Source organism: Leptonychotes weddellii, chromosome 8 (genome assembly GCF_054177405.1).
Source record: "Leptonychotes weddellii isolate Sample4059 chromosome 8, ASM5417740v2, whole genome shotgun sequence".
NCBI lineage: Eukaryota > Metazoa > Chordata > Mammalia > Carnivora > Phocidae > Leptonychotes > Leptonychotes weddellii.
Window position 1 is genome coordinate 56,752,223 of NC_138376.1, and position 21,577 is coordinate 56,773,799.

The window sequence follows — 21,577 nt, forward strand, 5'->3', positions numbered from 1 at the left end:
CTTGGGAACCTAGAACATTATACATATGATCAAGGCTATGAAAATGCCAAGGAAAGACCTGAGAAGGCCCTAATCTCTCACGTCTGGCTGACCTTGAGGCTTGGTGCAAGGGAAAAGCAAAGGCAGGAATAGAATTGTAAACTGCTTGCTGAAGCGTCGAAAGGTTCCTCCAGTCCACAAAGGCCAGGAGACACTGGTTCAAGGTATTTAAAGAAATCTGTCCAACCATTAGCAGACTACTAAAGTAACCAAGCAAAACATCAATGCCCACATATCTAAAAGACTACAGATTTTATAAAATTAGTCAAGAAAGTTGCTACACAAATAAACAGCAGCAATAATAATGAATAGCAGCAACAGCAAATCCTGGTTTGGGGGAGAAGGATTTTGAGTTCCAGAGTTGCCACATTATTATTTGAATGTTTAGTTTCCAACGAAATTACGAAGCATGTAAAGAAACAAAAAATGAGTATAGCCTATATACAGAAAAAAAAACTCAGTAGAGCCTGAAGTAGCCCAGATGGTGGATTTACTCAAAATGGACTTTAAGCCATTGTGAATATGTTGAAAACTGTAAAGGAAAGCATGTCTAAATAATTAAACAGAAGTATGAGAAAAATGTGCCGTCAAATATGGAGATAGAAGTTATTTTAAAAAGGGCCAAATAGAAATTCAAGAGTTGAAAAGTACAATAACTGGAATGTGAAAATCACCAGAGGGGCTTAACAATGGGTTTGAACTAAAAAAAGAAACTAGAAGAGAGGTCTAATGATACTATCCATTCTGAGAAATAGAAAGAAAAAGAGTGAAAAAATATAAATAGAAGCTCAGATTATATACATGACCTGGTTGGATTTAAAACAGGAATCTAAAGTTGGTTTAATATATGAGAACAAATCAATGCAATACAACATAATGACAGAATAAAAGACAAAAGCAGACAATCATCTGAGTAGATTTAGAAAAAAAAAACGTTTGATGAAATCCATTACCCTTTCATGATAAAAACACTCAACAAACTGGAAATAGAAGAGAATGTCCTCATCCTGTTGTGGATATATATGGTAAAGTCACAGCTAATGTCATACTTAATGGTAAGGACTGAATGCTTTCCCCCTTAGATAAGGAACAAGACAAATTTGTATACTCTCACCACTTCTATTCAACATTGCACTGGGAATTCTTGCTAGGGCAATTAATCAAGGAGGAAAAAACAAAAAAACAAAAAAACCCAGGCATCCAGATTGGAAGGGAAGAAGTTTTGTGTTTTTTTTTTTTTTAAATCTACATATAACATGTGGACAATCCTAAAGAATCCATAAAAGAACTATTAGAACTAATAAATAATTCAGCAATTTTGCAGGTCCAAGATCAATATAAAAAATCAATTTTATTTTTACATATTAGCCATGAACAATTAGAAAATGAAACTAAGAAAACAACCTCATTTACAAACCATCAAAAGAATGATATGCTTGGGAATAAATTTGACAAAAGGAGTCCAAGACTTGCACATGTAAAACCATAGAACATCACTGAAAGAAATGAAAGGATATCTAAATAAATTAAAAACCATCCCAAGCCCATGAATTGGAAGACTTATGTTGTTCAGATTGAAAAACTCTCTGAACTGACCTACACTTTCAGTGCAAATCTTGTCAAAATTCCAGGTGTTTTGTTTGTTTTTGTTTTTGTTTGTTTTTTAGAAATTGACAAGCTTTCCTAAAATTTATATGGAAATGCAAGGGACTCAGAATAGCCAAAACAAGCTAGAGATTTCACATTTCCTGATTTCAAAGCTTACTACAAATCTACAGTAATCAAGAGTATGTACTAGATAAAGCTCAATGGAATAGTATTGAGAAACCAAAAATAAACCCTTACAGTTACAGTCAAGTGATTTTCAACAAAGATGTCAAGACAACACAATTGGAGAAAGAAGATTCCTTCCAAGAAATTATGATGGGATGTCAAATGGATATCCATATTGAAAAGAAAAAAGTTTGCTATCTCATACTACATACAAAAATGAACTCAAAATGGATTAAAGACCCACATGTAAATTGCTAAGACCACAAAACTCTTAGAAGAAACATTGGAGTAAATCTTTGCAACCTTATATGGGTAATGGTTTTTAAGATACACACCAAAAGTTCAAGCAACAAAAGAAAAAAATGGATAATTTGCCTTTCCTAAGATTGAAAACAAGACAACAATATACACTCTTACTTAATATTTTATTGAAATACTAGCCAGTATAATCTGATAATTTTTTTAAAGGAAGTTTTTTTTTTTTTAAAAAGGAAGAAATAAAACCATACAAAGATTGAATAGAAAAAAGTTTTTATTTTTATACTTAATCCTAGCCAAAAGGCCAAAAAGCAATTAACTGTTTCTATTTTTAGATGACATGTTTGTCTATGTAGGCATAGATTTTGTACATTACAAGAATTCTATAAAAAAACACCTAGACCTGGGGCGCCTGGGTGGCTCAGCCGTTAAGTGTCTGCCTTCGGCTCAGGTCATGGTCCCAGGGTCCTGGGATCGAGCCCCACATCGGGCTCCCTGCTCGGCGGGAAGCCTGCTTCTCCCTCTCCCCCTGCTTGTGTTCCCTTTCTCGCTGTGTCTCTCTCTGTCAAATAAATAAAATCTTTAAAAAAAAAAAAAAAAAAACCTAGACCTAATAAGTGCATTCACTAAAATCATAAGACATTATAGTGTAAGTGCCTGATACTAAGCTTTTTATGATATTAAGCTTTTGATACCAAGGTATTCATTTCAAAGACATCCCTCTCAATACACATAATGCTAGTTTTAAGACACAACTACAAGCAAAAAATTAAATAAAAAACCAGGCTGTCCCCACCCTGAAGTTCCCCTTTTCAAAAGCCCTGGGTAACCTAGATAACTGACCACTTGAGTGACTTTGCTTTTTCCGTTTCTGTGCTTTAACTCCTACTCTTTTGCTTTAAATTTGCCAATAAAAAGTAAACTCATTAAGCCCTAGACACCTCACCCTTCACCCTATTAAAAGGAGAGCCCTGGATTCATGCTCCCTCTTTCTCTATCCACAACTTCATTGTGAGGTCCTCAGGTATTCCATATATCCTCTAGGACCTGTGAGTAATACATCTTGGTCATCCAAGTGTCCGGTGGTTTTTGCTGAGGTGCGTACTGCAATAATAAAAGAACCACAGGAGCTGGTCCATCCTCAATATTGACTCTTGTTGGAGAAATGTCTATAGGAGCTTACCACAAGTGGTAAACGTCTCAGACATTTCTAACCCATAGCATCATTAACAGTAGTCTGAGACCTAGCACAACAGATACACAGAACATAAGGTAGACAGAAAAAAAAAATCAACTGAATTTCTATATACTAGATATGAATGTATCAACACTGAAATTAAAGACACAATACCATTTAAAGTCTCTCAAAATTAAATGAACTACTCAAGAATAATCCTAGCAAATATGTACAGTTCTTGCATACTGAATATTATAATACACTATGAACAAAATCAAAGAATATGTATACAAATGGAAAGACATATCATGTTCATGAGTTGAAAGACTTAACATGGTAATGATGTTGATTCTCCTTTAATTGATAATTTTAACATAATTCCTGTAAAAGTCCCAGCAAGGTTTTTTGTGCATATTAGATAAGACTTTTAGAATCTACATAGAAAAACAGGGAATTCAAATAGCTAAAACAATTCTGGGGAAAAAAAAGGTGGAAAAAATAGCCTAACCGATTTCAAGACTTTGTATATATTTGCAGTAAACAAGACTCTGGTGGTATTGTCAGAAGGATAGACACACAGATCAGTTAAACAGAATAGAGAGCCCTGAAATCACCCCATATAAGTATGGCCTGCTAATTTTTGACAGAGTCACAAAAGGAATCATTGCAGGACAGATAGCCCTTTCAACAATGGTGCTGGAGCAATTGATTTGTGCTAGGCGAAAAAAAAAGAACCTCGACTTATACCTCGCACTTTATAGAAAAATTCACTTGGGGTGCCTGCGTGGCTCAGTTGGTTAATTGTCCAACTCTTGATTTCAGCTCAGTCATGATCTCGGGGTCGTAAGATGGAGTCCCTTGTCGGGCTCTGTGCTCAGCACGGCATCTGCTTCAGATTCTTTCTCCCTCTCCCTTCAGCTCTCTCTCTCTCTCTCTCAAATAAATAAATAAAATCTTAAAAATAAAGAAAAATTCACTCAAATGGATAACAGACTTAAATGTAGAATATAAAATTATAAAGCTTTTAACATGAAGCCAGAGAAAATCTTCAGAATTTATGGTTAGGCAAAGAGGTCTTGACGCCACAGGGAAAATCCATATAAAGAAAATTTGATAAATTGGACTTCATCAAAATACTTTTGCTCTGTGAAAGACCCTGTTAAGAGGATGAAAAGACAAACTACAGACTGGAAGAAAATATTTTCCTTTTTTTTTTTTTTTTAAAGATTTTACTTATTTATTTGACAGAGAGAGACACAGCGAGAGAGGGAACACAAGCAGGGGGAGGGGGAGAGGGAGAAGCAGGCTTCCTGCTGAGCAGGGAGCCCGATGTGGGGCTTGATTCCAGGACCCTGGGACCATGACTTGAGCTGAAGGCAGACGCTTAATGACTGAGCCACCCAGGCACCCCTGGAAGAAAATATTTTCAAAACATATATCCAACAAAGTTCTAGTATCTGGAATATATACAGAATTATTAAAACTGAAAAGTAAAACAAACAAAAAATAAAAAAACAACATTAAAAACTAAATTAGAAAATAGGCAAAAACATGAAAAGATGTTTCACTGAAGCTGTGAAACTAGTAGAATGTGTAAAAACGGTATGGCTGATCTAGAAAACAATTTGACAGCTTATTAAAAAAAACTAATCATACAATGAAGAAATAAAAAATTTATATTGACACAAAAACCTATAAATGAATGTTGAGAACAGCTTTATTCATAATAGTCCCAAACTGGAAACAATCCAAATGTCCTTAGTGAACGATTAGACAAACTGTGAAACATCCATATCATGGAATACTAATCAGCAATAAAGAGGAGCAAAGTATTATACACACAACAATTTGGGTGAATCTCTAAATAATTATGCTGAGTTTAAAAAAAGCCAACATCCAAATATTACATATTATATGATTCCATTTACATAGCATTTTTGAAGTGAAAAATTAGAGAATGGAGAACTAATTATTGGTTTCTATGATTTAAGTAAATAGGATAGGAGGGAGGTGAGAGAGAAATCTGTGTGGCTACAAAAAAAAAAGGCAAAATGAGTAATCCATAAAGTGATGGCATATTAAATGTATTAAAGTCAATATCCTGGTTGTGATATTGTATTATTGTTTTGCAAGTTGTTACCATTGTGGCAACTGAGCTAAATGTACATGGTTGTTTTTTTTTAAATATTATTTCTTACAACAGTATGAGAATCTACAATTATCTCAAAATAGAAAATTTAATTTAAGAAAGCTTGGGTGTTAAAAACATAGGAAATAACAGAAGAAACACTTTGCAACACAGAATAGATGAAATTTGGTTGCAGGAAAGAAATGAAGAGAGGCTACCTCTATCATTTATTATTTTTTGGTAAGATTGTACTCTATAACATTCAAAATACAATAATTATTATCTACTTTTTTCAAGGCATTGAGTTCTATTCTAAGAGTACTGTGTTTTATGGTTATATTTAAACCAAATGCTAAAAAATTATTGTATAGCTTAAAAAGTCAACATTGATTTAGCCTAACCTCTATCCTTTCTAAGGTCTGATAATGGTTGATTAGTGAATGTATTGTTCTGTATCAAAATCACTTTGAAAATTTTAGGTTGAATCATCATTCTTTGAGTCAATAGTGTCCATTTATACCATCTCAGATAAATGGACACTAACTGTTATAATAAAAGCAAAAAAAACACTTTGGGCGGTTTAATTGGCTTGGATAGCACATGAGAAATGTATTTCAATGAATGTAATTGTTAACTCTTCTATCCAAACTGGGAAATTGCTTCTAAATGAAACAATCATTACACATGCTGACCAAGGCAAATGATTGGGTTGTTACTATGGAAAAAGCAATTGCAACAATTAACCAAGGCTACCAATCACAGTAATTAATTGTCAGAACTGAGGCTCTCTTGCTGAGGAAAAGGTCAGAATGTGAAAAGCAAAAGCATAGGAATACAAGCGAAATCACAGAGTTGTATGAGGACTGATGTCAAGTTGGAACAAGGCTTGTAATTAAACCTTTAAAGGATGCCCCAATAGAATATAAGTCTGAGATTGATCCCAAACCAGGAGATGGATTCTCAGTAGGGAAAGGTTCAAAAAAACCTCAAGTGAGTTCCAAAAACTGGGGTATCTGAACATACACTTCATGAAAGCAGCAGGCCCCCAAAAAGTTTGGCAGAGGATGGGACTAATAGTCTGAAGGGCAACATTTAACAAGAATACCACTAACCCCACTTCCTGGCCTTGAGAGACATGGTGTGTGATAGAATAAAATAGCCTATCTTTGAGAAACCTGCAAGGAAAGTAGTGTCCTTAAGAGAAAATAATTGAAAGCAAGAACATTTCCATTTTGCAATATATAGCTTGAATTTCATAGAGCAGAAGTCTGGAATTAGAAGGCATATGAAGGCAGCATTAAAAAAAAAAAAAAGAGTCTGGGTGATAATCTGACCAGGAAGAAATGAACTTTCAGTGAAGACTGAGGTAAACGGTGCTATCAAGCATGATGGCTGATGAATGGAAAGTGAGCTTTGTACTGTTGTCCATTAGCTACCCCAGGATTGTGGCAGCTTATAAAAATGTGACTTTCTGAAGGTTGCTCATATAATGATGTTTATAGTTGGTAAAGACAGAACATTTTACAGGCAAGAAATAGAAACATTTCTGTGTAAGCTCATTCATTCAGCTTCATGCAAGGCATTGCACCAGGCACTGAGGATTTAGTTGTGTGCAAAACAGACAAAATCCTTACCTTCAAAAAGCTTGCATTCTAGTAGGAAGGACAGAACAGGCACAGATTGGTATCAAGGCTACTTGGTGTGTCTCTAGGTAAGGTTTCTGTGTGTGTTTATATCATGAGTATACATGTACTTGTATGGCAGTGAGGGGATATTATCAGATAGGGAGGAGATCAATAATGCCTCAAACGAAATAGTAGAAATATGTAGCAGCTATAGGAATCCAGAAGAATTCTTTCTAGGCCTGGTAGGTGCTCTTTTTAATTTAATGTAATACAATTTAATTTAACTTTATTTAGTTCAAGTTAAGTTAACTTACTGTATCTCTCTCTTTCTCTACCTATTTACAACATTATATAATCTAGTCTAATTTCTGAGCCCCTGAATTGAAACCTGTCCTTACTTCTGTGTCATTTAATTCCTGGCTCAACTCAATCTGTACTTAGGGCCTAAACTTTCATATTTCTCATGCTTCTACAAGCTGTCTTTTTCCACTGCTGCCTGTCTGGGTTTCCACATGTTTATTTATACCCCTGCCTGAACTTTGTTCCTATTCTTCTGTTCAGTCCTAGGTTCCAGGGATTTGTCTCCTAGATCCCAGTTTTACCTAATCTTCCCAATTAGGAACTGGCTCATACCTATTGAAGACTCAATTAAAAAGAATACAGATATTTATAATAAATAATCTGCTAAATGATATAACATAAACGCTTTCAAATTTATAATCTTTCCTCGATCTACCGAGATTCCTCACTTTGGAATGGTACTAAATAGATATAACTCTGCATAGGAGTTTGTCTCATGACTTTTATCTGAATCAATTAATGAATTTAATGCTTCAGAATACCACTGTTATGTCCAGAATTCTTTCTCAAACTTTCTCAGGAAACCAATGCTAATGGTATAAAAAAAATTAAAGAAATTTGCTTCCTCAAAGTGTAAAGTATAACTTACTCATGGTGGTAAAAAATCTTGGCAAATCACAGGGTGAACCAAGGCCTCTGAACAAGATAACATCAGAGAACTATGCTATTGTCCCTTTGATTACTCTCACTGCCATGGTGATAGAAAAGGGAAGGAATTTTGGAGAATTAGGGAAATTCGAATATTCCTGCTTATAAATCTGAGTGAAAAATTTGGGTGTCCAATAAAATCTCTTAAGATTCTTCCAGCCAGTAAGAGTTTGAATTCCTTCAGTTTATACCGAGACTCAAAAACGTCCCAAGCTACTAAAATGGGGGGCAGCGCGGGTGGTGGGTAGAACCTGCATCTACGTGCAGACATCTACTTTCAAAGTGAAGAGCCATCAGATTTTTCTATGTTACTCAGTTTTGCCAGGCTTGGTATCACGCCTGTAACATGTAAAAGAGGCAGGACGGCAGAAGCATAAGTGGTATTCAAGTATATCAGCAGCTGTCAGGGACAAAGAAATGTAACAATGGAATGTGTAAGTGGGGATGTGGGCAAGGCTTCAAGCTGGGAAGGAGAGAACAGGTGTATGTGTCAGGGAAAGCCTAAAAACTGCATCTCAGCTTATAACTATTGTTGCCAAGGAAGAGAGGGAACATCCATTCTCTGCCCTGATGCTAAGCACTATTCTTTTCTGAGGCTTAATAGAGTATGGCAGGTGTGTTCTGATTTGCAGAATAAGGAAGGGTTTCACACATGCAAGTTAAGTAGATACTGGGGAGTCATCAATGTCCCAATAATGTTACACAATTCATGTTATCAGTTTCCTTCACTGAATTCTATTATCCCACTGAATTAAGTCAGAAAGTGTTAATGTGGAAAAAATCTGTCAACAAGTATATCTGAAAACATTGGTTGAATAAGGGGTTAGGGAAATATCTAGGTCCATGTTATGTGGTAGATGTACTATTTCAACAGCGAACATGCCCATGAGCAATCCGTTCTAATGCAGCCCAGCAGGAAAATTATGCCACCTTTTAAAAACACACACATTTCAATTTCTTAAAGTATTGGAAGATTCATGCTGCTTTCATGGCTGATAAGGATTACTGTGGTTTTCAGACTGGAGAAGGATACATATTAATCATGAAGAGTTAGAGTATTATACCATGGACTCAACTACTTTCTGTCAAAAGTCAGTTTTATTCTCTATGTATAGAGAAGAAATGTGCATTTTATTGGAATCTGGGAAGAACTAGTTTTCTTTGGGATTCTGTTCATCATGATTTCATTGGAAATATATTTTGTTTGCTTGTTTTAGCACGTTACTTATACATTTTTTTAAAGATTTTATTTATTTATTTGAGAGAGAGAGCACGAGTGGGAAAGGTGGGGAGGAGCAGAGGGAGATGGAGAAGCGGGCTCCCCGCGGAGCAGGGAGTCCAATGCGGGGCTCCATCCCAGGACCCTGGGATCATGACCTGGGCCGAAGGCAGACGCTTAACTGACCGAGCCACCTAGGCGCCGCTGTTTTAGCACATACTTACTGAGCGCTTGCTATAGGTCAAACCATTCTATGTGGTTTAACAAATCTTCACTCACTTAATTCTTATTACCATTTTATAAGGCAGGTAAAATTATTCCCATTTTATACTTGGGGAAACTGAAGCCCTGAGAGCTTGAGTAACCTCCCACATTCAGATAGCCAGCCTATGAGCTGCAAATTGAATCTGCAAGGATCCATATCTATAGTATGTGTTCATTACCCCATTACATCCCCTTGTCCTTTGATTTCTTTAGCTATTGTGATATTCAAAGATTCGAAATATCTTAGGTATTAACTCAGAGGGTATTATGCTAATTGAAATGAGTCAGACTGAGAAAGACAAATACCAAATGATTTCACTCATATGTGGAATCTAAAAAAACAAAACAAATTAATAAACGAAAAGCAGAATCAGACCTATGAATACAGAGAATAAACTGATAGTTGCCAGAGGGGAGGTGGGTGGTGGATGGGCAAAATGAATGAAGGGAAGTAGGAGATACATACAGGCTTCCAGTTATGGAATGAATAAGTCACAGGAATAAAAGGCACAGCATTAGGAACACAGTCAATGATACTGTAATAGTGATGTAATGGGACAGATGGTAGCTACACTTAGTGTTGAGCATAACATAATGTTTAAACTTGTCCAATCACGATGTTGTACACCTGAAACTAATGTAACATTGCATTTCAACTATACTCAAAAAAATTTTAAAAAAATTTGGAATGGATAAAAGAGTAACAGAAATTAAAAAAAAAAAAACTGCATCAAAAGGGAAAAAAAAAAGATTCTAAGTATCTTTATTAGCTCCAGAGCCAACACTAGAGCATGAAAAATTGGAGAAAAAATAGCTTCAGGTTCCATCCAGTTCAATGTGAACTAAAAGTATAGCATAAGTGCTAAAAAGTATGTTTTTAATCTTAGGCTACCTGAATAGTATCCGCATAACAGTGATCGCTAGCTCAGGTGGCTCCTGTATTACTTGGATCACAACTGGATTCTGACTAAGATGGTTGTCTCAGCACCCATTAGCTACACCTATATTTTGTTAGGTCCTGAGCCATGTAGTGTAGGGGTGCTATCTAGAAGAATGGTAGCATACCCTGAAGGTATATGAACGTGGAAAATGGGGGCAAAAAGAGTGGTGGGAATAAGTAGTGTTGGCACAATAGCGATTTTTAAATACTGGAATGCCATACAGCATAGGGAGTAAACTTGTCCACGCTTACTCTGGAATTGAAGGGCAAAATAACAGGAAGAAAGTGTAGGCTTCACAGACATTTAAATTCTTTAGAGCTGATCAACAGTATCACTGGAAGTGTTCCAGGTGGAAAATCACCTGATTTGGGGCCATGGCTGAAGGTGATGCAGAGGGTATTGCTGCATGGGTCAGGTCAGGCGTGGTCACATTAGCTACATTTCTTCCAACCTTAAGATTGTATGGCTTTTTAGGAAAGAGCCTGCATGGGACTTAGAATTTTAAAACACGATATAAATTCCTGAGAACCCCTTTTGCCAGATTCGTCTTTCTCAGTGCTCACCATGTGATGACCTGTCATGTACCTTAAATGACAGCCTGTGAGGCTTCCTAAAATCAGCTTTCACTTCCAAAAATTGGAGAGCTACAATAAAGGTCAAGGTCAGTAGAATATTCCAGTACAAGGCTTTTCAACTTCGGAACTATTGACATTTTGGGCTGGATAATTCTTTGTTTGGGGGGTCATCATGGGATATTTAACAGTATCCCTGGCCTTGATCCATAAAATGCCAGTATCTTTCTCCCCCAGTTCCCTCAAGTAATAACAACCAAAAATGCCTCTAGATATTGCCAAATGTCCAGTGGGGAACAAAATTGTCCCAGATTGAGAACCAGTACCACAGTATTATTAAATAACTAGGTATTATAGATTTTTAAAATCTGTGAAAAATATTAAACATAACCAAGAAGGAGAAAATGAGTAAGAAGCTAAAATGTATGCATAATTCTGACTTTAGTAATTCAAGACTGTGTTGTTAAAACCAACACCATTAAATGTAATTTCACTCTATATTTCATGGGAGTATATTAAGAAAAAAATTTTAATTCCATGAATCACTAAGAACTTTTTTTTTTAATTCAGCATTCAAATAGATATGTCTTCAGTGTTGATTAAATGATTCAATTCATTCAAACTCCTTAAATCATGCTTGGTACATAATAATCAATACATGAGAATTTGAAAATATTCAAACTTCCAGTGAGCATGTTTACGTATACTCCTTTTAATGATACATGTGATAGTGAAGAATATTATGTCTTGGGGTGCTGGGTGGCTCAATCGGTTAAGCATCTGCCTTTGGCTCAGGTCACAATCCCGGAGTCCCAGGACTGAGCCCCGAACCCCGCGTCAGGCTCTCTGCTTGGCAGGGAGTCTGCTTCTCCCAACCCCTCTGATCCTCCCAGCTCCCGTGCTCTCTCTCCCTCTCTTATAAATAAATAAAATCTTTTTTAAAAAAAGAATATTATGCCTTGCTATTTACTATAATATATGGTTTGTATTTCAGAGGCACATGTGATATTGGATAAGTACCTAATGCATATTTGCGTGTAAATTAATTGAATAGATGTGTAAATAAATGAATGGATATCTTTTATTTTTATCAGTATACCGGTAGATACATACCAAATCTTTACTATATGCAAAGAATAATAGGTTTTATATTTGCAAAATATTTGATAAAATGCTTATCTGAGATAACTTAAAAGGAAGACAATGTCTCTAATGAGTCTGTTCAGGTAAACAGACTGGACAACAGAATAGTAGTAACATGGATTAAATATTATTTATAGGACTGAAATTTGAAAAGAAATATGTTCAGAAAGAAGTAGCAAATTTTCTAGCAGGAATAAAAAGGACATAGAGGGCTCAGGAATCTAGTATTTTCAATTTGGAAAGGAAACTTCTCAACACAACTGAATAAAACTTGGGTTCTACAGAATGGATCAAATAAAGGGTGTAAGTCTTCACGTTGTTAAATTCTTTAAGTTTAGGTGCTCAGTAATAGCTCAAGGAGAAAAGGTAAAAGTTTTAGTCATGTCGTGAACACCTTAGAGGTTCAAGATACCTGTAATTAAATCTAGAGAAAGGCATGTATCTAAAAGAATTATAGCACGTGGAGTTGACTATTATTAAATAGATAACACAACTAAGTTTTCTTTTTAAGATTTTATTTATTTGAGAGAGAGAGAGTGAGAGAGAGAGAGCTCGAGTGAGCAGGGGAGGGGCAGAAAGAGAAGGAGAGAGAGAATCTCAAGTCGACACCCGCTGAGTGCAGAGCCCAACTCTGGGCTTCATCTCAAGACCTTAAGATCATGACTTGAGCCGAAATCGAGAGTTGGAGGCTTAACCGACTAAACCACCTAGGTGCCCCAGAGTAGAACTAAGATTTTTTTATTTTTTATTTATTTATTTATTTATTTATTTATTTTTATTAATGTATAATGTATTATTTGTTTCAGGGGTTACAGGTCTGTGATTCCTCAGTCTGACACAATTCACAGTGCTCACCATAGCACATACCTCCCCAGTGTCCATCACCCAGCCACCCCATCCCTCCCGCCCCCCTCCACTCCAGCAGCCCTAGTTTTTAAAAGAGTTAAAAGAGTTAGTATACTGACTAAAATATTAACAGCCTGAACTAAAAAAAGAGTATGACTATTAAATACTTAAAATGGACTTTGGGACCTCAATCTTCTAGAGACAGGAGGCCAACTGAGAAATCTGCCCAGTTCCAGAGATATAGCCATGGAGTCAAGGAATAAGAGTGTCCAGTCACCTGAAGAAGCTCCTCTGAGGGCGTAGACTAGGAGCCTAATGAAGGACCACTTCCCCCAACCCACTTCCAAGGGTAGGGGTTCCTTATCAGGATTGCTAACTGTCTGTAGCACCAGAATGGGGCTGTTTGGTCACTATTATGTTTTCTCTCATTCATTACTTATATAGTGTTTATTAGGGATAGATAACTTTTCTTTTTCTCTGATTTTCAAATCAAGAAAAAACACACTGGACTTAATACAAATTATTTCAAAGCACTGGACTTGGAGCTGACTAAAAATCAGATGGAGCTTTTGGGTGTTCTTTCTCCTAGGAGAAGTAAGTATATATTGCATGTGGAAAGGACAGTGACCTGAATATTTATGACTCAGAGGGTAGGTTCTCTTAGTCACTAGGGCTATTCACAGATGTTCAGTATTTTATTCCAGACATGTGCTATGATTGGTCTTACCTGCCACTTGAAGTCAGATATTCCTTGTGGCTTGCTTTGGCCAATAAAACATAAATGGAATTGCTGTGTGTCACTTCCAGGCAGAAGTATTAAATCCCAGAACGTGCATGCCGTATTCTCTTACACTTAATTGTGTGATCATGGAAGCTTGTGTCGAGATGGTGCCGCTGTCAACCTTGCCAACCCACAGAGGGCGTGTAGCACGGTTAAGGAGTAAGTTTCTCACTCTTCCAAACCACTGAAAGCTTTCTAATTGTTGGTTTTCACAGCATAACCCAATATGTTCTGATGGACACCTCTATGAATTTCTTTTAAGATCTATGAAGTCATTGAATGTCTTTACAAAATTCTATAAAAATCTACTTGTAATGTAATAAAATTAGTTAAGATATAAATAAAAGCTAAAAAAGAGAACGTAAATAAAAACTACATTTTCTTTCGCATTTTTTCAATTACTTCCATTCTAATTTCTTTTCAGGATTATTTCTAGTGATTATTGAATTATAAACATTTTTGCCAACATTTTTAAAGACTGCAAAAACTTGTAACAATATAGAATATAGAATCTGGCTTTCTCTAAAGTCCCACAAATTCCATAATGCCTTAATAATCATTATTGAAAATAATTTTAGAACATTAAGGCAATTTTTAACTGATTCTTTTTCACCTCATTAGGCATATTGAATCTTTATTCTACTGCGTAACTGGAGGATTAATCCAGTCTTATTCCCCATTTCCAAACACATACTCACTCAGTAGAAGCCTGTCAGTTACCTCGCTCCTCCTTTCCAAGCAGAAGTATAGAAATGATTATTCCGGAACCACGTGGACGAAGTGCATTGCCTACGAGTCTTAACTCCCAGGGTGTTATGGCACGAAGTTAATTAAGGTTTTAAAAACACGAATTTCCTGATGGTTTTATTATTCCATTGTCTTCGGTAAAATGGCAGGAAATGCTACTTTATTAAATACGGTTCACAATACAATCGACTTTTAATTCCTTTTTAAAAAATTTTGCCGAGAATTTAAGAATGTGCTGCACAGTAGTTATATCTGCAAAAACGATTTCATCAAAAGTGGGTGGAGAGGGTAGTGAATTCAGTCAAAAATCTGATTAGAAACAGAAATAATCAGTTTATCAGAGGGAATTAATTTGGGTATGCTTCTCCCTCATTTTATTTTAGAGCTTTTGGTACTGCAATAAAACATACAAAATTTTCTATTTCAAGATCAGTATTAGTTTTCTCTAATATGTCTAACCACAAAGAATTCTTTCCTCTCAGTAGGTCTATGAAATGTTATTTTGTTTAAGTCATCTGATTAAAAAGAAAATGATGTAACTGAACCCTGGAAGTAAGTGTAGAAATAAAATACCCTTGTGATGCCATTCCAAAAAAATGCAACATATAAATTTGTCATTAAATTAAAGGGCATAATGCCCTTAAATTTATAGAAAAGGTTAAGACTTAAGGAAAAGCTTGCTTTAGAGGTATGGAGTGTTATTTCAGAAAATGTCTTGTGAGTGAATCTTAACAGAATGATATTAAAGGCACAATGAGTGGAAGGTGAGTCAAGGTAGCAATATCTAGAAAGGCATCAGGAGACAATACTCTGTTGATTTTCACACTGCCCATATTTAAAATTTAGATAGTCATATTTTGTATCTATAATTTTAAATGACACTTTAAATTAACTTCATAAATACATGCATGATTTATACATTTTACACTAAGCAATTTCTTTCTTGTTTTTTCTTCAAGCTACATTTTCCTCCAAATTCTGAGGGCTGGGTTCTGAGCCTCCCGTTTCCTTAGGTTGTATCATAAATTCAACCAGTCTTGGACATGCCATGGATGTCAAGGGACTGGCTCTGCTTATAGTGCCTTTCTTTTTCTGTCTGGTGAATGCCTAGTTATTCTTCACAACTCTATTTACATTCCAACTCAATAAAACCTTTCATAATCCCCTCAGGCAGTAACTTGATATTTCTTCTGTGATCCCATGATATTTTGTTCACAGTACTTTTATAACTTCACATGTTATTACAACCCATCTATTTAGACATCTCTTACACTGTGAGAACTTTGAGGGTAATTACTGAGTCTTTCTTCTCTATGATCCAAATACTTAAAATAGTGTCAGCCACATGATGGGATTCATGTTGGTTAGAGGAATGGATGATTCTTTTTTTTTTTTTTTAAGATTTTATTTATTTGCGAGAGAGAGAATGAGAGACAGAGAGCATGAGAGGGAGGAGGGTCAGAGGGAGAAGCAGACTCCCCGCTGAGCAGGGAGCCCGATGTGGGACTCGATCCCGGGACTCCAGGATCATGACCTGAGCCGAAGGCAGTCGCCCAACCAACTGAGCCACCCAGGCGCCCCGGAATGGATGATTCTATAAATACTCATTTTTATTGTAGTGAAGGCTGGTAATCATTCTCCAACATCTTGCCTTCTGCCTTTAGAAATAGACACCAATCCCTGAGTTTTAGCTGAGCATATGGTTGCTCAGTTAGAAAAAAAAATGTCTCCTTATCTGTGGGTTATTCATGTGATAAGCTCTTACCAATGGTTTTCGAGCACAAGTGAAGTGTGCAACTTTCCATGCCTTTCCCTAAAAGGAAGTGATGTATCTTCTACTTATTTTCATTACCTTATCCACAGCCTAAGTATCAGATGTGGTGCCATTTGGGCCACTTTGGCATGCAGACAAGGACTACACCTGAGGGAGAGGGAGAAACACTTTTGGAAGAAACTGGATACGTAGACTTCATGAAACACACCCACCTTCCCACGATGTACTGTCTACTGCCTCTTGAACTGTGACGAGAGAAATAAACATCTATGCTATTTGAGACATAACTATTGGAATTGCTTTGTTATAGAAGCTTAACCTATACAACCCCTTCTGCTACTATCCTACATTCCACGTGATATATCTGCCCTTTAAGCAGGAAATTAGTCCCATGGCAGTTCCCTTCAGCATCTTTCAGACCTGATGAATGCTGTCATGCCCACTCTAGCTGCAGTGACTCCCACTAGCACACGGTGAGCGACGATCCCAGGAACCCTCGCCAGCACCTGATGTACAACTCCAGACAGCAGTAGCAGCCCTAGACGTTTCCCTAGCCAGGACCAGCGGCTCCAGTGGCTCCCAATAGTTGCTTCTCTCGGCAGCTCTCCCAGAGTTTTTCAAGTCTGTTCCTTTGTCACCAGATAGCTGTTATCCTCTCAGCATCTAAATGACTGTATCTAGTGGTGCGTTAAAAATACTTAACTAGCTCTCTCTCTCTCTAAAAAAGAAAAAGCTCCTGTTTATTTGCTGATTTCCACATGTAAATATGTAAATACTCACAGCATGGCCAATTTCATGCCAGCAATGTGACATTACCGATGTGGAAAATGTGGAGCTGAGAAGAGCTGCACCCACTTGGCTTTGCGATATGGTGAGAGCAGTCTCCAACACACCACTGACTAGCTACTGTGCAAAACAAACCATCCAAACTTAACAGCTTAAAACGAAAATTTGTTCTTCGCTTCCTGAGAGTAAATTTGTCTGGGAGCACTGTGTGGTTCCTCTGCTGTGTTCTCCTGGAGCCACTCATGTGGTGGGAGTCAATTGGTATCTCAATAGGGACTAGATGGACTGAGATGCCTTCCCTCACTTGTCTGGTAGCTGATGTTCACTTTAAGCTAGGATACCTTGAGTCTCCTGCCGTGAATTCTCATGCTATAGTGAGCTAGTGTAGGTCTTTACCTGGTGATTCCTGGACACATTTTCAAGAGGATGATAAAAGTAACTTCAGTGGTCAATTAAGACTTTGCTCTGAAGTCCCATATTTTTCCTCTACTTGCATTCTGTTAGTCAATGAAAACAAGTCATAGGCCATCTCAAATTCAACACAATAAACCATTTTGATTAGACAAGAGAGGTTAATTGGTAACCTTTTTCCTTTGCATTTATAATCCCAATTGGTATTTGAAACTATAGTCACACAATTAGGATGATTACTATAAATTAAAAACAAACAAATCAGAGAGTAACAAGTGTTGATAAGGATGTAAAGAAATTGGACCTCTTGTGCACTGTTGGTGGGAATGTAGAATGGTGCAGCCACTGTGGAAAGCAGTATGGCAGTTCCTCAAAAAATTAAACAGAATTACAACATTATCCAATAAATCCACTATTGAGTATATACCCCCCAAAACTGAAAGTAGGAACTTGAAGAGATATTTGTTCATCCATGTTCATAGCAGCGTTATTCCCAATAGCCAAAAGGTGGAGGCAACCTAAGTATTGATGGGAAGGAAATTTGGACACACATTACAACATGGATGAACCTTGAGGACATTATGCTAAGTGAAATAAGCCAGTCATAAAAGGACAAATATTGTTTGATTTCACTTACATGAGTTACCTAGAGTAGTCAAATTCATGGAGACAAAAGGTAGAATGGTGTTTACCAGGGGCTATACCAGAGAGTTATTGTTCAGTAAGTGTAGAGTTTTTTTAGTTTTGCAAGACAAAAAGAGCTCTGGAAATTGGCTGTGCAACAATGTGAATGTACTTAACACTACTGAACTATATACTTAAAAATAGTTAAGATGGTAAATTTTATGTTTTTTTTTATTTTTCCATAATTAAAAAAACACACAGCCACAAATTCTTTAACAACCATTGAGAGGTAGGCTCTCTGTTCCTTGCCCTTGAATGTTGGTGGGCTTTTGACTCTCTTGAAGCCAATAGAATGAGGCGGAAGAGTGATGCATGAATTGTGATGCCTTGTCCGAGAAGGCAATACAAATTCTGCCTTGTGTGCTGGGACACTTGCTCGTGGAGTCCTGAGCTGCCATATAAGAACTCTGGTGACCTTATGGCCACCATGCATGGTGGGAAAGCTAAGGTACATGGAGAAGTGATGGCTAGTGCAATTAACATTCAGAAAACAGCATCTACTAAACAACATTTAAGTGAAGATGGCTCTAGATTGTATTCCCCAGATGTAGTTACACTCAGCTCATTGAGTCTTCCTAGCTGAAGCCCCAGACATTAAAAAAAAAAAAAAAAAGGCAAACCATTTCTCACAAAGCCTGCCCCAAAGTCCTGACCCATAGATTCAGTGAGCTTGATAAAATATTTTTGGGCCTTTAAGTTTTTTTAAACTTCATTAATAGCTTCATTGAGGTATAATTCACACACCATAAAATTCATTTTTTAAAGGGCATAATTCAGGGATTTTTAATTTGCTTGCAGAGTTGTGCAACTATCTCTAATTTTAGAACATTTCGTCATCCCAAGAGAAACTATACCAATTAGCCATCACTCCCCATTCCCTACTCCAGTTCTACTCTGTGGATTTGCCTATACTGGAAATGTTATGTAAATGGCATCATACTATATATGGCCTTTTGTGTCTGGCTTCTTCCACTTAGAATGAGGTTCTCAAGATTCATCCATGTTGTAACATGTATCAGTATTTAATTCCTTTATATTGCTGGATAATATTCCATTGCATGAATATACCACACCTTGTTTATCCAATCATTAGTTCATGGACATTCTGGTTTTTCATTTTTTGGTTATTATGAATAATGATGCTATAAATATTCACATACAAGGTTTTGCATGAACGCATGTTTTCAGTTCTCTTGGACTTATACCCATGAGGGGAACTGCATGGTCATATGGTAACTCTACATTTATCATTTTGAGGAACTGCCAAAATGTTTTCCTAAGTGGCTTCCCAGTTTTACAATTCCACTAGTAATGTTGATGAGTTTCAATTTGTCAATATCCTTGCTAATGCTTGTTTTTATCTGTCTTATTTTAGCTATCTGAGTGGGTGTAAAATAGCGTGTCATTGTGGTTTTGATTTGCATTTCCCTAATGACTAATGAAATGAGCATCTTTTCATGTGCTTATTGGCAATTTGTATGTCTTTTTTAAGAGAAATATCTATTTAACTTTGCCCATTTTTTCACTGGGCTACTTATCTTTTTATTATTGAGTTGTAAGAGTTCTTAGGATATTCTGGATACAAATCTCCTATCAAGATATATGATTTGCAAATATTTTCTCCCATTGTATGAACTGTCTTTTCACTTTCTTGATGGTGTCCTTTGAAGCATGCACTTCAAGGCTGACAGTTTTAATATTTCATCTTAACCCTCTGTTGATATGCACAATGCTAGGAGGCCATATGATCAGATAAATAATTAGATTGACAAAAGTTTTGATTCTGAACAACTTTGCAGAAGGGGATAATTTCCTTTATCTATTCTTCAAAATGGTAAAATTATATCCTTATTAACACTACATCTAAACTATTGGCTTTGATAAATTATAGAGGTATATAAATTACTAAAGCCTTTGCTTTCTAGCTTCTGTAAAAGTGCAATGATAAGGATTTGGGGTAAATATGTTTCCCCTAGTGGAAGATAAATTTGTATGTGATGTCTTAATAATGCAATGTGAAATATTACTTTATAAAAGAAGACTTCAGAAAATATTTTAGATTAAAAGGTCCCAGCCTGAGCAGAAGAAGGGAGATGGTTTAGTTACTCTCCTCGGTCTCTTCTTTTTACTACAAGTGATGTGTGCTAAGCAGGCCTGTCCATTTAAAGGAGTTTCCTCTATCAGACAGATGGCATTCAAATAAAGAAATTAGACATTCCATAAAAGACAAATTTGTAATATATGTTGTTTCATAAAAAACAATAGATATATGAATATTATTTTTACTATAAATTACAATGAATTTGAGAATTCACAAAATTTGGAATGTTGCATCTTTGCCGTGGATTCAGATTTCCACCAATGAGAAGCCACGTACTGTTTCTTACCTAATTATCTAATGTATCTAAAGGCCCCACATAATTTGGCTTTATTTTGGCATTAAAATTTAACAAATCTCACTTATACTGGAATTCAATCTTTCTCAAAATGAGATAGATATAGTATGTTATAATCCTGATGAAGTTTCAGATCTATCCATTAACATTTCATAATCTAATAATAATACTAATTCAACTAGAGAAGCGAAATTTAAAGTATTTCAACTCCTGCAGGAATCTAGGACATTAAAACAATCTAATGAGGTTAACTGCTTAGATAATGGAAGAAGCACTTTTAATTCTATCCAGATACAGTATATGCCAACTGTTGACAAAAGTGTATTAATAATACCTAATGTCTAACTGAAGTCAGTCACAACTTCAGGTATTTCTCTGTTGCTCGCTGATAGATTAGGAGCCAGTGTTTACTACCACTTAATGGACCATTCCTTAATACTTCCTGTCATGTGGAATGTACTAGCTATAGTTATGATCAATAATTCCATAAACCTAATAAAAAATTCTATTTCTCAAGAATTCTATTGGGAATGTATTTTTCTTTATACAGATAATAACCCTGACATTAAAGTGAAGTTTTATTTTACTCTATTTAAATAAACAGGATCAGCTCAGCCAAATGTATCTTCAAAATCAAATTTTAAGATGACATTTTTACTAACTAATTAAAACAGCTGTATCATTGAATCAAATGGGCAATCTTAAAACTGTGTAATATAAGAAAATGTTCCTTTAGTACCAAGAACAGACCACTTACTAAATTGTCCCACAAATTATAATCAAAACATGCAAAATAAAAAATAAAGTCAGGAACACAGATTTTCTGAGTGCTAGCCCAGTTGCTGTCAGGTAGCTAAAATAGTATTTTATTGACTAAGATTTTCATTTTCTGCTCTGGTATGTGACATTGTCTCTATGAATTTGGGGCTATGTGCTGCTGAGAATTTGCCACAATCAATTTAATACAAGTATGTCTTCAGAATTTTTTTAGCAAAAAACTATGAT

The 21,577-nt window shown here is 36.0% G+C and overlaps 2 long non-coding RNA genes across 2 annotated transcripts in view; one reads left to right on the top strand and one right to left on the bottom strand.

The window, feature by feature from the left end:
- Window positions 1–17,799, top strand: part of LOC145723037 (uncharacterized) — a 57,114-nt gene extending 39,315 nt beyond the window's left edge. The window contains exons 2-3 of the long non-coding RNA XR_014147758.1: window positions 13,801–13,933; window positions 16,385–17,799. This is a non-coding gene — a long non-coding RNA (uncharacterized LOC145723037). The remainder of the gene's footprint in view (window positions 1–13,800; window positions 13,934–16,384) is intronic.
- Window positions 1–21,577, bottom strand: part of LOC145723040 (uncharacterized) — a 217,066-nt gene that overhangs the window by 6,367 nt on the left and 189,122 nt on the right. The gene's annotated exons all lie outside the window — the stretch shown is intronic.